Raw genomic sequence first — 14589 nt, 5'->3', positions numbered from 1 at the left:
TGAGGTTTGCCTCAGCTGACCTAAATCACAACCACAGCTCTTGCAAAATGTCAGGCCTGAGGGAGCTAAACTCTGCACACTCAAACCCCAACAACATATGAATACAGATTTTTAAAAATAGGACTGCACAGATTTATTATATATATGAATATATACTGATACATATTCTAATATAACATTGATACCTGTATACATAATTATTTACAAATGAATATTAAAATTATTATATATGCATTTATTTAAAGGTAGGTTTAAGTATACAAGTAAATATAGGGTTATTATCACTTTCAAATTTTGGTTTACATTTACTTTTATCTTTAGGGAATAAATATACTTGTTGGAAAAATGAATACACCTAAGAATGTGCATGGTAACATTTGCATAAAAATTAACATAAATATATGTTTTGAAATAGGGAAGGGTTAATATGAAATATAAATACAAATTTTTAATATGCAAATGCAAAGATAAATTTTATATATGTATATATAATAACACTTCTGCAAATATAAGTGATAAATGTGTATGTAAATATAAATACATATGAGTATTCATATAAGTATATATGCTTTTATCTGAAAGTAGGGTAGTTATAGGGGTAAAACTATGGTTAGTACTAAATTTTGTATATAGTTAGGGTTAGGGAATGAATAAGTATATTGAAAAATAATATTTTAAGAATGCACATGTGCAATTTTGATGTTTTGAAATTCTGAAGGGTTAAATGTGAGATTTAGGAAGACACATTTTTAATTTGTGAAAGCAGATATATGTATATATATGTATATAAAAATGTATATATGCAAATATACCAATGATATATGAATGCAAGTCAAATTACACATAAACATTAGGCAATGAATAGGTATATTGAAAAATGAGTAATTATAAGAATGTACATGTAAAAATGTGCATTAAAATACATAGAAATATATGTTTTGAGATAGGAAAAGGTGTGAGATGTATAAATACACATTTATTAATTTCCAAATGTACAGATAAATTATATGTGAACATATATAAATACTTATGTATACAATTATCAATTGGATATTTGAATATGTATGTAAGAATATTCATATTACTATATATGCTTTTGAATGGGGTAAATTTAGGATTAGTATTAAATATTGTGTAGGGTAAAGGTTAAAGTTAGGGTATGAATATATATATAAAAGAAACATGAATATTCAAAAAATATGCATGTGAAAATACATATAAAATATATTTGAAAAATGAACACGGACCTAGTAAAAAAGGACATTATATGGAGAAATGATGACAATAACTAAAGGAAATCCACTGCCATATATACAGTTGGAAACATATATGTTTAATATATAATAATAGAAAAGAGAAAAAGTACAAGGGAAAAAAAGTTTATCTCAGGTATTTTGAAGCAGTGAAGGCAAGATAACAAATGCAATCATAAAGCAAGTCTCAAAATTTCCTCAAGGATTTATTGAGAATAGGTGATTTGAACATAGAATTAAATTAAGAGTCAACAATAAAAAATAAGTGAAAGATCATCAGAAGTTTCAAATAAAGCAAAGACTTTTTATAAAAAATATATATGGGGTAAAGAAAAACATTACAAGGAAAATTGGAAATGCTTTTGAGCTGACAGATAACAAAGATTCAACAGATCAAAGCAATAGGAGGCTGATGAAGCAGTTCATAATTCCACCTGCTTACATTAGAAAAAGACACAGGGATAAAATCAGTGTTGACACTGATCATGCAACTTGAGAAGCACTAATAATAATTTATTTCTAATAATAAATGTACATGGAGTCCAGGGCCAGTGGATGTACCATATACCAACGTGGGATCACAAAGAGTGCAGCACCATAGCAGGCAGATGTGCAAGTGGCCAGGAGCTGAATGGTGTCTTGAAGATGTGCGCAGGTCACCTGAAGATCTTGACTTTGTTGTCACTGAGAGGCAGGATGGGGTGGAAGAGAAAGGAAGGGAAAGGACTATTTCTTAGTTATTTGTGCTGCTGGATCCTGGGCACATTGACCACAACCATAGAACTTTTTTTTTTTCCTCTGATGTGTGGTTTGGTCTTTGGAGCATTTTTCTTCTAGGCCTACTCTCTGTGACACAGGCCACATTTCATAAGGTGCTCCTGGAAACTCTGGTACAATTCAGATTTTTCTTTAGTGAATAATCTGGCAAGATCATGGAGGAAAGCAATTACTTAGGCACAGACCTGAAATGAATCCTTTGTACTTGGAAGCACCATCTTCTCTCTCTTGCATATATTATAGTTTTTAATTTTAGGCAGATTACTGGAAGTATACTAATATAATTTTGCATAATTAAACTCCTGTTAGGAGACTCTTTTCAAAGGCCCTCTTTTGATTGAAATGGGGACTCCACTGTTCAGGTCTCCTTGAATTCTAGAAGTGCAAGAGAGTTGGGGGTGGGACAGAGTCCTTGCCTGGTGACAGCTCCTGTGAAGAGCATCTGGGGAGCCATGTTGAAGCCTGACCTGGACTAAAGCCATTTTAAGGAGCCATTCCAGAAGGAGCAATGGTTTTGGAGAAAGAATGATGTACTTCTTTGGGAAAGGCTGGGGGAGCAGGGAAGGAAAAAGTTACTTCATTTGCAGTGTTGTTGAACAGTGCTGTCATTGAGTGCCAGATTAGAGGTCCTTTCAAACTTGGCTAGAAAGGAGGACATTTTTAAAGCCCTTGAAGAGGCTACGTGGCAAAAAACATCTCTGTTCACCCATGAATGACTTCAAGCCTCAATGTCACCATCAGGTCATAATGCTCTTTCTCACCCAGAATAACAGGCCCAGGTTCACTACATATGCTTCCATGAACCGTTAACCCGTGTTGGCATGGTTTGTCCTGTCTACCTGTCTCAAAGCCACATGATTGGGTGAGGCTTACTGTTTTCAGAAAAGCCATTGGTGCCCTTGCATGGGTGCCCTGCTTCCCTGGGAGCTGCATGGCTGAACAGTGGGTTGAAAGAAAAGCATAAAGGGGCTGGGGTTTCTGGGCAGTGGACCCATGTACAGGCAGCACTCTTGGACATTCCCACTTTTTCCTTGATTCCTGGAAATCTTAAATGCATCTTCCCTTCTTTTCAATTGTTTATCTCAGGTATTTTGTCACTGTGTTGACAAGTGATCTAATACAAGCAAAAAGAGTCTCAAAATTTTCTTATGGATGTTGTTCAGAGTAGATGATTTGATAACAGAACTAAATGATGAGTCAACAAAGTAAACCTTGTGAAAAATCACCAAAAGTTTTGAAATGAAGCAAAGCATTTTAATAAAATATACATATGGGGTAAAGATAAAACTTACAAGGAAATTTGGAAATAATTTTGAGCAGAAGATAACTGACATTCAACCAATCAACAGCAACAGGATGCATCTTAAGAAGTTCTTAAAGTACTGCTTCTACTTCAACTTGCTTACATTAGAAAAAGATATATGGATGGATAAAATAAATGTTGTCTCTGATCATCCACCTTGAGTAGTTACAAAAACAAAACAAAAACAAAAACAAAAACAAGAAGGAAGAAATTAGAACAAAGTGGATGGAAAAAGATAATAAGGGCCTACCCTTATTATCTTTTTCCAAGTAAAATAAAGACAGGAGAAAATGATGACACCATAAAGAAAAACAAGAAAACAGAAAAGAATTTCTCAAAAAGTTCACTAAACTTTATGAGGACAAGAACAAGTAAGATAGAAAAGCACAATGAGCAATACCAAATACAAAAGTTATCTGAATTGATCCTATGATGTTACAATAACTTAGTACTATGTATACTCTTGTAATGCTGTATGATATGAAAAACAATTATCTCAATGACAACATAGATGACAAGCATCTTGCCAAACCAATTATTAAACTTCCTCCAAGAAAAAGTGGATGCAGTGCCCAGAGCTCTGGCGGATGCAAGGGGAAGAGCAGCAAGGAGCTGTCTGCAGCCCAAGGTGCAGGAGCAGCAAAACACGTTTGAGGCAACAACAGGAAGGAGCCAGCTCTACTCTCCCTTCAACACACTCACTTCCGCTGCCACCCCCTAGTGAGTGCAAGATCATGCAAGGCACCTGAGGCTGCTAGGACTGCTATGTAACCTGAACATGAAGGAGGAAGGTGACCCAATAGGGGTCTGGCCGCCCAAGCCTCGGGGAACCAAGTTGGTGGTCACTTCTGAAGGCTCCTTCTCTTAACCCTTGTTCGCCCATTCCTGTTGCCTGGCTGGCCTGGGTGACTATTGATCGCCCCAGTTCCTACACTCCATGGTGACGATTGATTAACTGGGAGAGATGGACGGCAATGTGCTCAAAAGGATGATGAAGCTAAGCGAGAACCACCAAGGCAGAGGTTGGGAGCTGGTGGTTGCGGTGGATTGAGGGGCGGGGTGGATGGTGCAGTGAGTGGCGGCAGCTGGGCTGACAGCAGGGGCAGCCCCCAACCCTGGGGCTGGGGAGCATCAGCAAACGCTTGCTACTCTATTTTTTGCATACCTTTCGTATTAGAGGTTCGGTCCACCTCCTTTGATACAACACCCAGGACAATAGGCGGAACAAAGGCTCCATGAGTCTGGAGTCCGTCCTGCACGCCCAAGAGGAAGTGCGCCCTCTTGTGCTCTAGCCTCTACTTGGCTGTCATCCTCTACTTTGAGTGGAGCTCGCATGCCAAGGGCTCAGGGAGGACTGCACCATGACCCTAGTAGTGCATGCACTCCATTCTAAGCCTCAGTGAGCAGACATCTGCTTGCTCAAACGTGGCTGTGAGAAGTTTTCCTCTGCTTACACAGAATTCTGTTCCAAAACCAACGACCCGGCAGACATCCCACCAGTGCCACTGAGTCCTGTCACCTGGGCTGCAGTTCCAGTGGAACTGCTCTGTGCATCCAGGCGGAGGGGTCCCTTGGAGATTCTTTGGTTCCTCTACTTCCATGGTGCCTTCCACGCTGCCTGGATAGACATGCTGAATGCCTTAGGGATCACAGCCCTGTTGAATGTCTCCTCCAAATGCCCAAACCACATGGAAGGATGCTACCAGTACAAACACATCTGGTGGAAGACAACCACAAGTCCGACATGGGCTCCTGGTTCATGGAAGCCATAGAGTAGGACTGTGCAGTGAAGGACTGCTGTGGTCCAGGGATCACCGCTAAAAGGGCATTGTGTGCTCTGCTACCATCTGCTTGGCTTAGCAGATGATAAAGGAGCAGCTGAGGCTGGAGAAGGCCTTGAACTGCATGGAGCAGCTGTCCCAGGTACTGGCCACATCCTGCCCCTCCAGGCCTGCCAGCCCTTCAGGCCCCTTAGGGGAGCTGCAAGCCCATCTCCACCCTTACCTCAAAATTTGTCTTCAGCTTCCCTATCTTCCTGGGTGTGCACTCGGCCCTCAGCCGACTGCTGGACCTTCTCAGCCTCAGCACTACCTCCCCCAGCACTCAGAGCCACAAACCTAACCCCTAAAACCAGGGTTGCTGCCAGCAAGGGATGCAAGATCCTCGTGTGGGACTGAACAATATATAAATTTGTTTCAAGAGTACATAATGAGTCTAATGTCTACTATGGCAGATGTCTTTTTCTCCATTTATCATGCCTTCTACTACTGCAAAGACAAGTGCAGTTTCCCAGTCTCATCTGAAGTAAGAGTTCCAATTGGCATTGATTCTTCAATGAGATGAATTCATGTGAGACAAACCTACAGTGCATATGGGCAATTCGGGGTAGGAGTGGCATGTAGGTAATTGTGTTCTTTTGAAGACAGTGAGTGTCCAGTGGAACTGCTCTGTGCATCCAGGAGGTAGGATCCCTTGAAGTTGGGTTCCTGGCAGCAAGGTGTTAAGTGGCACAATTTGGGGGGACAGTGTCCATTGGAATACTTCTGTGCTGTGTTTGGACCTTCCTCCTGGGTCCATTTTTTTCTAGCTGTGCAGAATCCAAACAGAGGTCTCTGTCCTTCCTGGAAATTTTATAAATTATGGAAATATCTTGAATATATCCCTTAATGTAATATAATTGCATTATATTATGTAATTAATTATATAATTACTGGAGTGAGTTCTACTCTGCATATAAGACCTGGCTGATGCCTTATTTGTAAAGATTGAGTTGATTGACCTAAAAACATGCCATTGCTATGTTAATGAGCTTTGATGAAAAATACCTGACAAGAACAACTTTTAGAGGAGAGGTTGATTTTGTTTCACAATTTCAGAGTGTTTAGACTACCATTGGCTGGCTCCAAGGCAGAAATATTATGGGGAAAGGATATGATGGAGGAAAGCTGCTCAGCACATGGGAGCTAAGAAGCAGAGAGAGAGGGGAAGGGACCAGGACATATAGAGCCCAAGGTCATGCTCCCTCTGACCTTCTTCCTCCCATCATGACTCACCTGCTTACAGTTACAAACCAATAGTTCATTCAAATTTTTAATTCATCAAATGGATCAATCCAGCTCTTATAATCCAACTGTTTCACTTCTGAACATGGTTGTTTTGTTTAACACTTGAGTTCTTTAGGGGACATTTCTAGGTCCATACTATAACAATTGACTTGCACATGGTTAATATTCAGTACATTTTTCTATTATTATCACTACTGCTACACATACTACACATACTACCACAAGATGTGAAGGAAGAAAGGATCCATTCATAATAGCAACAACAAACCAAATAATTAGAGAAAAAATATAAGAGAGATGTGCAAAATCTTTTGGAAGGATAATTTAACATACTAAGTTATGCACAAAAAGAGACTTGATTTTTCTTAGAAAGACTCAATATCATTAAATTTTTTCTTCTGCCTTAAAGATTCATAAAAGACTATAATTTCAAAAGGAATATCAACATGATTTTTTTTAATTTTAGAACAAGACAATCTGATTTTTAATTTTTTTTAATCTTTATTTTTTAGATATAGTTGGAAACAATACTGTTAAATTTATTTATTTATTTATATGTGGTGCTGAGGATCGAACCCAGGGCCTCACACATGCGAGGCAAGTGCTCTACTGCTGAGCCACAACCCCAGCCCCAAGAAAGCTGATTTTTAAAAATCAGATTGACAAAGATTCTAAGGAAAAGCAAATTTACTTACTAATGAAAATGTAAGAGAAAATCATATTTAAAAGAATTGATATACAAAAGTGAATGAGAATGAAAAGCACACAATCAAAACCTTTGGTGGACTACCAATTTATAGGAGTACCCCCTAAAATAAGGTTTCATGAGAGATAATTGTGTTTCTTCCTCTTTTTAAACAGCCGTTTAGTTGTTGATGGACACAATAACTTTATTTTATTTATTTATTTTTATGTGTTGCTGAGGATCAAATCAGGGCCTCACACATGTCAGATAACCTCTCCACCACAGAGTCATGACCCAGCCCCAAAGGACAATTGTTTTTAGTCTAGTCAGTATAGAGTGATACTCTTGATAGTGACTGTCACAAAATGGTTTATTTAGAATACTATTATATATATAATAATTATATATTATTTCTATATTTTCTAAGTAGATTACACTATTCTTTGCCTAAAGAAAATAGCAGTCACTGATATTGTCAAGACGTCGAGTAGAGCAAAGGGAAGTATCCTAAAGATGCACTGTTTAGAATAGAACCTGATGTTACAGAATACATAGGGGTAGCTTTTATATTTTTACATCTCTTTGATTTGGTTTTACTTTCACCTTGGGTGTCTTTTTTACTTTCAGCATGGGACATCTTTTTTGGTTTTCTGATCTTTGTATATTGAAGATATTTTCCTATCCTTACCCTGAAATTGGAAGATTGGAGACAACAGCAAGAGAAAGAAACCAATAAAAGAATGAAGGGCACATGCTCTTTCTTGGACAGGTCCTCTCATCTCTCCTGCAGGTCCACTGTGGACACTTCCTGAAAATGCCTGCTCCCCATAGAAAGGAGGACACAGTCAATAGAACAGTGGCAGTTTTGTTTTCTTATTGCAAATGCCTTGGCAGTTGCCCTTCTCAGGCTGACTGTTAATTCAGAGCTCTGACTTCAACTCATCCCCAACACAGATCAAGTCTACTACAAGAAGCACCACTCCCCACATGCCCAAATCTGGAAATCCACAGGCTGTCAAGGATTCATGATACTCTGACCCAGCACAGAACATTTTATTGCTTTCCAGGAATATGACCAGGCAGGTCAGGATTGACCTAGACATTGACACACTACATACTTTCATCTAAAGTATTTTCAGTTTTACTCTTAAAAATGCAATTAGCATGATTTGAATGAACTTTCAGGTAGTGGAACATGGGGAGGTTCCTGGAGAGTGGCATTCCTGGAGAGGGCAAGGAAGCTCTGCCCCTCTTCTCCCTTACCTGTGCTCTCTTTCATCTGGCTTCATGTCAATCTATTCTGTAATATCTTTTGTTGATAGACCAATAAATTTGCAAACACAAGTGTTTCCCTGAGTTCTGTGAGCTGCTCTAGCAAATTAACCAAAAGTAAGGAGGGGATTAGGAACCCCAATTTATAGCCTACCACCTATACATATAATAGATAGATTTATAAAATAAAATGTTTATATGATAAAATATAAATATACATATAAATACACACACACACACACACCCCACATGCATTAGCACAGGTCACAGCCTATGCTTGCTGTTGGAATCCAAAGTGGAGCACAGCCTCATAAGATTCACCCTCAAACTGTGGAATTTAACCCTATTCTCTAGGAAGTATCAGCATAGAATTGAATTACAGGGCTCCCAGAGGGTATCCACTAGAGAACTGATTGACTGTTAGAGGATCAAATATCCACACACATTTTGATGAACAAAAGTCATTCTGGATTAAGTATAAGAGAAAATATACTTTTTTCTATAATTTAGGGATGTTGGTATGTAAAAATAGAGCCTCTGCCTCTGCCAACTCAGATCTTAGGGACCAGCCATGAAAATAGTAATATAAATAAACAGCAACAGTGAAATGTGCCAGTTGGTGATTTCTCATTTTGACACATGGTGAAAAGAACAGTTGGAGCCTTGGCCAGTTCATATTTCCCTTTTACATGGGTTTGAAATGCTTTCTGGGGTAGTAAAAATTGCCTTGGGTAACACAGTTTTCCTACACAATGATTTGTTACCATTTTCTCCAACATCTTGCAATTTTTGTTGGCATCATGTGAAACTTTTTTAAGAGATTAGTAATAACATACTTTACCTCATGCTTCTATTTTATGCACCTCTTTTAAAAATTTGCTATCAAGTCCACAGTTATATTATTAGTAATTTTATAATAAGATCTTACTTTGTATTTTTCATTATGTACTACTATTGTGAAGTCGTCTGTAATTTTGTGAAGAATCTGCACTTTCTCTTTTTACTCTGGTTATGGAACACTTTAAAATGATAAATTTCCATTGGGGTATGCCTTTGTGTGTGTGTGTGTGTGTGTGTACACACATGTATGTGTGATTTAAACTTTTCTTTAATGTTTTATATGTCTTTGTATCTGAAGACAAGCCAGGACATTTTTCTTATGTTTATGTTATTTTTTCTTATCTGTGCTCGCCCAATATGTCTTTTTTTTAATTTTTATTTTTTGTTCTAGAAGTCAGATTGGGACTCATTTACCTTAGCTTCCCTTTTATACTTCTTTATCTTCTTGTTATAGATGCTGCTACCCCTTGTGCTCTATTTAGAGAAAGATTCCAGCTTGGTCTCTCAGTGTGCTAATTCATTGTTTTTGCATTAGAAATAAAAGCTACTCTAACCTTGGAGAAGAAAACTAAGATGAAAAAAATTTCTGGCCTTGAATTTTTATATTGGCAATGATTTCTTATATTTGAGATAAAGAAGACAAACTATTAATGTAAAAAAGAGATAAATTAAACATTATTTGAATCTTAAACTTCTGCTGTTTGAAATTTTCCATCAAGAAAAAGAAAATGATAAGTCACATATAATATTTACAATATTAATAATAATAAAATAAATTTTATTATTATTAGATTAACAGTATTCAAGTATCTGACAAGATTTATGGTCATTGGAAATCTTCAAATTTGGCAATAGTAAGACAAGCAACTTAAAGAAGGATCAAATATTTCAACAGATACTACACAAAGAAGGGAATGTAAACATCAACGAACACCTGAAAATTTGCTCAAGAGCACAACTCATCAGGAAAACAAAAATGAAGACCAACTCACATCCATCATAATGTCTAAAATTCAAATGACAATGCCAAATGTTGGCAGGGATTTAGAACAACTGCAGCTCCATCCTCTGTTGTTGAGAGGGATACATGTTACTATCACTTTGAAAAAAATTTGGTGGCTGCTTATGAAGATGAGCATACACTTATCATGTGACCTGTCAATGCTGTAAACAGACATAAACGCATAAAACTAGAAAAGTACATGTTCCCATGAACTTCAGAACAGCTATGCTCAGAGTAGTTCCCAAATGGAAGCAATAAAAATATCCATGAACAAGTGCCTGAATAAAACAAGTTATCATAATCCTTGAAATGGAATAAAACTCTGCAATAAAAACATAAACTACTGATATGAGTAATAACATAAAAGAATCTCAGAAATATTATGGTGCACAAAAGGAGTCAGATAGCAAAGAATGTATGACAAACTATTCCATTTATATTTAGCTGCACAGGCACTTTCCTTCCTCTAAGGTGTTCTTGATAGGTATTTTGGTCACAGTGACACAAAGCTGAATAAAACATTCTATTCCTTGAACTTGAAAAATATGATTATATTGGCATATAAACAAATAAGCTAATGATATATCAAATCAGTGGAGGAAATGATAACTTTTAAAAAAATCTCTTCTGGAAGGAAATCATGCTGGAGCACTGACACATCAGACCAAAAAAAAAAATCTAAATGAATGTAAGCCCAAAATGTAAATAATAATAATAATAATAATAATAATAATAATAATAATAACAACAACAACTTAAACACTAATTTCAAGATAATTTTAAAAAGTATTTGTATAACATTGGCCTTGGGGAGAAGTTTTTCAACTAACACTGGAAACTTAGCAGATGTAAAGAGAATAACTTATTTGGTAACATTAAAGTCTTCCAATTCTTCTCTGTGCAGGGTCTCTTCCTCTGTCACCACGTTTGGGTGTTTGTTCATTAACTTTTAATCCTATGACCCTGTCAATATCACAAAATAATAAAAACAAATTGAAGAAGATTTTTTAGGATCTTTTTTCAAATGAAAGTAGTTTCTCATTTTCATTTCCACACTTATTCCTCTCAGCTTGTCCTTATTTTTCCTTATTTTGGGGACTAAGATGTCCAGCATTGGAGTAAGTGAACATGGAGAGAAATCCTCACCTTGTTCCTGAAGTTAGGTGGGAAACATTCAGCATTTCACTACTAAATGTATCAGTTGTTTGTTCTTCATAGACACATTGTGTCAGGTGAGAAAAATTTCCTCCTATTCCTAGTTTTCAAAAAAAAAAAAAATTAGGAATGAGTTTCGATTTTGTCAAATACTTTTTAAAAATTTATTGAAATTATTGTATATCTATTTTTCATTCCTTGTTCTGTTAATGAAGTAAATTATATTCTTTAATTTTCAAATATTGAGCAAATTTTACATTCCCAAAATAAACTTGTTGGGGTTGTATTGTTCCTGTTACATATGACTGGCTTGCTTTTGTAGAGGACTTTTTTTTTGCACAAATGTTTATGAGAAATAGTTGTGCATATATTTTTGTTGTTGTTGTTATCAGATCTTTTGTTATCAGATATGTTCCATTTGGTTTTGGTATCAGGGTTATGTCTACCTAAGAAATTAGTTGGGAGATTTTTTTCTCCTTTTATTTTCTAACTTGTGAATTTTTAAAAGAATATATTTGTTTTCTAGTTGTACACATTACCTTAATTTTGTTTATTTGTTTTTATGTAGTGCTGAGGATGGAACCCAGAACCTCGCACATGCTAGGCAAGTGGTCTACTGCTGAGCCACAACCCCAGCCCTAACGTGTGAATATTTGTATCACTTTTTCTTTAAATAAATGAAAGAATTCAATCTGTGAAATCTCTGAGAGTTAGAATTTTATTTGTGTCAAATTTTCAAATTATGGGATGGGATTGTAGCTCAGCAGTAGAGTGCTTGCCTAGCATGTGTAAGGTGCTGGGGTTGATCCTCAGCACCACATAAAAATAAATTAATAAAATAAAACTATTGTGTCCAACTACAACTAAAAAAACAAAATATTGAAAATATATCTATATCTATGGATACCACCTAAAGATAATTTTTATTTTCTGTCATTTTTCTCAATTATCCTTGCTTGGTATTTATCAGTTTTATTAATCTTTTCAAAAACTTGATTTTTTTCTGTAGTTTATCTGATTTCTATTGGATTGATTTCTACTCTTTATGATTTCTTTGCCCTATTTACTTTGGATTTTATTTGCTTGTTTTTCTCTAGATTGTTAAGATAGAAACTAAGATCATTGGTTTTAAACTGTCTTCTCTGATGTCAACATGAAGTTATATATTTTCCTGTCAGTACCACTTTGGCTGCAAATTTTAGAATATATTTCTTTCATTGTCATTAAGTTTGAAGAATTTTCCACGTACTTTTGTGATCTTTTTCTTTCACTTGTATTATTGAAGATGATATTATTTGTCTTTCTAGTATATGTGAATTTCACAGATACCTATTATTAATTACAACATAATTTTGTGTTCAGTAAACATAATTAGTATTTTAAAAATTTGTTGAGTTTATTAGGGAATGGAAACGGTAACATCCCTGATTTTGGTCATTACACATTGTATAAATGTACTAAATTATCATTTTGTGCCCCATGAATAACCATAAAATTATCTATTGACTTAAAAATGCAAAGATGGTGAGTCTTCCCTACTTATTTGGTTGGATTCTTAACCTTTCTCCCTGATTATACACTAAGGGGAGGAAATCTAGTTCAAGTGTTATAACAATCTGAAACTTGCAAGACAAAGGCTATAGAACAGTGCATGACAGTTGTGCCATATTCCATGAACAAAATGTGCATGTGCATATGCAGATTCAGGGCTATTTCTCAAAGCACCAGATGTGGGTTTTCTGGGCATATTCTTCCTTGTCCATCCTGGTAGTATTTCAGGGCCATTTGTTTCTTTTCCTCACAGCACAGATTTTAAGAAATGAAAATTCAGGAAAAAAAGATGCTGGCTAACATAAGAAATAGGAAGATGAGATTTTTGCTGTTTGAATCAAAGAAAGAGTTAGTCACATTAAAATTTTAAATAGTTGTTTGAGCTGGGGATTGAATCCAGGGCCTTGTGCTTGCAAGGTAAGCACTTCATGAACTTATTAACATAAGTTAATAGCTCAGTTGGCTGGAGATCAGGGCACCACTCAATGGGTGGAAGGGAAATAAATTTTAAGGTGCTAATGAAAAAAAGACAAAATATTTGATTGTTTCTACTACAAAGCTCTTATTTGCAAGTTAATTGTTGGTGTCTAGTGATTAATCTTGAGTTTCCTTTTTCTGTTTTCATTGAGTTGTGGTTTATTTCAATAGGAAACCACAGTACTGGAGGTGTCTCCAAATTAATTTTCTAAAACAATATGAAGCATGAGTTTTTTGTTTTCCTTTTTCCTGATTTCAGAAATAGATTAGAAGACTTGTTGGTGAAGGCACCAGCAATGGAGAAAAATGCAGAATTGTAATTTCAGGGCAGAAAATTGTAATTTCATGGGGTGGTTGGACTTAGTTCTGAAAGGGCTGCCATTGTATTGAGGGGGGAGATGACTATATTTATTAGAATCCTGGAGGCATTTGGAAGGCAATGGAGCCCTTAGAAGATTTCCAAGAACACAGCACATCTTCTTTTCTTCATTCTTTATCTTTTTCTCTCCTCCTCTTTCTCGTCCCTTTTCTTTCCTCTCCTCCTCCTTCTCCTCTGCCTCCTCCTTCTTCTCCAGGTTCTTCTACTTCACCATTAAAAATAGAGTATTATTTCATAACCCTAACCCTAACCCTATGATGAATTCTCTGTAAATTCGGAAGGTCTTAAGACAGCAGGTCAAGAGATAGTATTTTGTATTTTAAGCACTACAATAGGTACCTGTCCTATTTTCTTTTCTGTCTCCCTTTATGGACTTTCACTCTATTTTCCTCAAAGAATTCTCCATGGATTTTATTTGAATTAGAAAAAATTGGAAGACAGTGGTAGTCATATATGACTGAGGTTTTCCCCTTTCCTTTCCTTTTTCTTTCTCTTTTTTAATTTCCTTGTGCTGAGGATTGAATCCAGGGCCTTGTGCTTGCAAAGGTTAGCACTCTATGAACTGAACTATATGAATTGCACCAGCCTCCCCCTCCTTTTTTTATTTCTTACAGAATGAGCTGTGTTTCTGCCACAACAGGGATAGAATATACTTATAAAAAATTAAATACTGGAGAATCTGCCTCAAGGATATTTTGCTGTCACCTTTTATTTAATTACAGCTGTATATGGACTCAATGCCTTTGTTTTTATGTGGTGCTAGGATCAAACCCAGTGCCTCACACTTGCGAGGCAAATGCTCTACCACTGAGCTACAACTCCAGCTTTT

At 36.2% G+C, this 14589-nt stretch overlaps 1 pseudogene; it reads left to right on the top strand.

Moving 5' to 3' along the window:
- The first annotated feature begins 4297 nt into the window (after positions 1-4297).
- On the top strand, positions 4298-5461 carry LOC107147279 (annotated as a pseudogene).
- The last annotated feature ends 9128 nt before the right edge of the window (positions 5462-14589 follow it).

This window comes from Marmota marmota, unplaced genomic scaffold (assembly GCF_001458135.2).
Source record: "Marmota marmota marmota unplaced genomic scaffold, marMar, whole genome shotgun sequence".
Taxonomy (NCBI): domain Eukaryota; kingdom Metazoa; phylum Chordata; class Mammalia; order Rodentia; family Sciuridae; genus Marmota; species Marmota marmota.
Note: the sequence above shows the minus strand (reverse complement) of the source record. Positions and strands in the feature narration are given on the sequence as shown.